The following is a 4,276-nucleotide window of genomic DNA, read 5'->3' as shown; positions in this document are numbered from 1 at the left end:
CTCTTTCAAAAGGTTAATAAATCACTATAAAGACTAACCAAGTGAAAAAAGGCACAAATAATCAAGATTGAGAATATAAGTTGCTATATAATGCAGATTTTAGAAAAGAGTAAAGTTATACCTATTGATCTGAAGGGACATACAAATTAGACTGTCATTTAAACAAATCAAGTTTCAGAAAACAATTCATAACATAGTGCCACAAAAGTTTGAACAAAGACAGAACAGATATCTGTGTAATGTTGATATGAGAAGGGGAAAGGTGAGAAAGGTAAGTAAACTGTTGAAATAGTAGGTAGGTCTGAAAGAACTGAGGTGAGGATATGCAATTTATTTACATGTGTTTTCATTGTTTATTGTAGTAAAATATAATTGTAATTTTGCTACATGAATATAATAAAATATGTAATTAAATGTATATGTACAAGGAAAATGAAAAGTTATATTTAAGACAGATCTCATTCAAGTAGAAGAGAAGTAGAAACAAAACCAGTACTAATATTCCAGATACTTTTTCTCAGTTTTGATAAATGTTTATTATATTCATGACAATAAATAACAAATGCTATGGTAATTATATTTATTTATGGGATATTATTAAGTAAAGCTTATATCCTTGAAATACTGTTTTTAAGTGTTATGTTTGGGTTAAAAATTAAATGAAAATATAGAACAGAAATTCTATAACCCTCTTCTACTGCATTTACACTCCTGTCTACCTCTGTGTCCACTTCCTCTGGCTTCTCTCTCTATTATGGATGAACCATCTATGCTCCTATGCACTTGGGCACAAAGTCTCATCTCCTCTCTTCTTTTAAAGACCCTATTCTAGCAATCTCCCCTCCCCTGTGTGATCACCTTTATTGGATCTTTCCCATCTATACTAATAAAAGGGTAATATGCTAATTAGACCAGACGTCCCTCCAGACAAACACACGGCAGCTGCAAGGGCTGGCAACCACAGTGACTGCGAGGGCTGAGGGCCGGTGGTGCAGGAAAGGCAGTGGCGCCATGCCCCGGGTCGGTCCCACCCCTGCTGCGGAGCCCTTCCTTCTGCAGAGGTGGCGCTGGCAGCAGTGGTGCCAATGGGGCCGGGTTTGTCCCACCTACAGAGGTGGCACTGAGAGAGGCGGTGGTGTCATGGTCTGGAGCCTCCACAGAAGCTGGATGGGGTGTGATCATGGTGCCTCAATCTCCCACAGCCCTTCCCCCAGCCCCCCCCACAAGTGGATGGGGGTGGGGCCAGTACTAAGAAGAGAGGGCTAGGGTCCACAGCTATGGAGGCCAACTTTGGCATCAGCAGCAGGGTGATGGGGGCAGTGCCTTCCCCTGATCCTCCTGATCGCCTCCTGCAGAGGGAGAACCATACTGCAGCTTAGGACATCAGTAGGACATCCCCTGAGGGCTCCCAGACTGTGAGAGAGGGCACGCTGGGCTAAGGGAACTTCCCCCACCCCCGGCCCTTCTAGGCATGAATTTTCTTTCCCTTGGCTTCTAGTCCTAATATATAAAAACCCTGGGTCCCTAACGACCAGTTACCACCAGAGACAGACCAACCGGAAGTCCTGCAGTCAGCGCTGAGTTGCGCAACCCAGCACTGTGACTGCAGGTGAGGTAACCCAGCACTTACTGCTGAAGGGGCTGCAATTCAGGCCCTGAGAGAGGCCTGAAGAGAGAAGCAGGGTCTGATCTGGAGCCTCTGTGGCAGCTGTAGATCAGCACTTGCCTCTCTCTTTCTATCCATGCCTGGCCAGCAGCCAGGACTCCATTTCTCTCCAGGCCTCCACTGGGGCTGCTGATTAGCCTGGCCTTTCTGATCAGGCCCCGTTGATAGGCCCAGAGATGCTGACTGGCATAGGAACCGACCAATCAGAACAAAATGTGGGTGCTGTGAGGAGCCAATGGCTGCCTAAGAGGTGGAGCTTTTGACACTGACTGGCATAGAAACCAACCAATCAGAACCAAATTGGCCAGCAGGGGAGGGCAGTTAGGGGCGAGATCAGGCTGAGAGGGGAGGGCCATTGGGGGCAACCAGGCTGGCAGGAGGTAGTGGGGGCAAGATCAGGCCAGCAGGAGAGGGCAGTTAAGGGTAATCAGGCAGGCAGGCAGAGAGGTGAGGGGTGATCAGGCAGGCTGGCAGAAGGGTTAGATGCAATCAGGCAGGTAGGCAGAGGCAGTTAGGGGTGATCAGGCAGGCAGGCAGGTGAGCAGTTAGGAGCCAGCAGTCCCAGATTGCGAGAGGGATATCCGACTGCTGGTTTAGGCCTGATCCCTGTGGGCCACTAATCTGTATATAAACATGCTGTTATTTCTCTCATCTTTAAACAATTGTTTTTACTTCATCCTGTTTTTCCCTCTGGCTATTGCTCCATTTTTTTGCTCTTTGAAAAAAATTTTCTATATTTACTATCACCATTTTCTAATCTCTCATTCTTTTTATTTTGGCTTAAAAATTATCTTTATTGTTGAAAGTATTACAGATGTCTCATTTTCCCCCTATTAACCCCTCCATCACACAACAACTTCCTCCCTAGGCCTTCACTGCACTATTGTCTGTGTCCATGGGTTATGCATATAGGTTCTTTGGTTAACCTCTAAACCCCCCACCTTCCTTCTGAAATTCATTAGTCTGTTTCATCCTTCTATGTTTCTGGATCTATTTGGTTCATCAGTATCTTTTCTTCATTATATTCCACATATAAGTGAGATCATTTGATAGTTGTCTTTCTGTGACTGGCTTATTTTGCTTATAAAACTCTCCAGATCCCTCCATGCTGTCTCAAAAGGTAATAGAGTCTTCTTTTTTTACAGCTGCATAGTATTCCATTGTGAAAATGTACCACAGCTTTTTATCCTCTCATCTACTAGTGGTTCCCTGGACTCTCAGCAACACTCTCACGAACTGCTTCTATGTTTTGCATTGAACGACTTGTTGAAGGATGGCCAGAGTGTTTAAGATCACTAATAGATCCACGAGTGATTGTTGAGAAACAAATGCATCCACAATGTGTCACTGTTTGGTGCAGATTTTGGGCTGAAGACATCATTGGACCATTCTTCTTCGAAAATGCAGTTACTCAAGCAATAACAGTTAATGGTGCTTGCTTTCACAACATGATAATCCAGTTTGCTATTCCATACATAACCCTATATTGTATACTTTATGAATCAATAAAAAATGTACAATTTGTAATTACAAACCGGTGTTTTCTATAAAAATTACTTGTTGGGTGAATTTGGGGACACCCTTTATTTCAATAGGGTTGTGTTGAATCTATTGATTGGTTTGGGTAGTATGGACATTTTATTGATTTTAATTCTTCCAATCCATGAACACAGATAATTCATCCATTTGTTTGTGTATTCTTCTATCTCTTTTTTCAATGTCCTGTAGTTTTCCAAGTTAAGGTCTTTTACTCTTTGGTTAAATTTATTCCAAGATATCATTTTTTTGTTGTTGCAATGGTAAATGGGACTTCTTTTAGTTTCTCTTTATGAAAGTTCATTGTTGGTGTATAAAAATACCATCCGTTTCTGGATGTTGATTTTGTATCCTGCTACTTTGCTGAATTCATTTATTAAATCTAGTAGTTTTTTGGAGGAATCTTTAGGGTTTTCTTTGTACAATATCATGTCATGTGTGAATAATGACAGTTTCTCTTCCTTCCTTCCAATTTGGGTGCCTTTTACTTTTTCTTCTTGTCTGATGCTGTGGCTAAGACTTCCAGTGCTATGTTAAGAGTGGTGAAAACAAGCATCCCTATCTTGTTCCTGTTCTTAAGGAAACTCTTTTAGTATTTTAGTATGATGTTGGTTGTAGGTTTATAATATACTAGAGGTCTGGTGCACAAAAATTTGTGCACTCGGGGGGGAGGGGGGCCCCTCAGCCCGGCCTGTGCCCTCTCGCAGTCTGGGACCCCTGGGGAGATGACGACCTGCTGGCTTAGGCCTGCTCCCGGGTGGCAGAGGGCAGGCCCAATCCCTAGGTGCAGCCCCTGGTCAGGCTCAGAGCAGGGCTGATTGGGGAGTTGGGGCGCTGCCCCCTGTCATGCACAGAGTAGGGCGGATTGGGAGGTTGCGATGCCACCCTCAGTCATGCTCAGGGTAGGGCCGATTAGGGGGTTGGGGTGTTGCCCCCTGTCACGCACAGAGCAGGGCCCATCACGGGGGTTGGGGCTCCGTACCCTGTCCCACACAAAGCAGGGTCGGTCAGGGGGTTGGGGAGCTCCCCCCTGTCATGCACAGAGCAGGGCTGATCACAGGGTTGAGGAGTTCT

The sequence above is a fragment of the Myotis davidii genome, unplaced genomic scaffold (assembly GCF_000327345.1).
Source record: "Myotis davidii unplaced genomic scaffold, ASM32734v1 scaffold1731, whole genome shotgun sequence".
Lineage (NCBI taxonomy): Eukaryota > Metazoa > Chordata > Mammalia > Chiroptera > Vespertilionidae > Myotis > Myotis davidii.
This window is presented reverse-complemented; position numbering follows the sequence as displayed.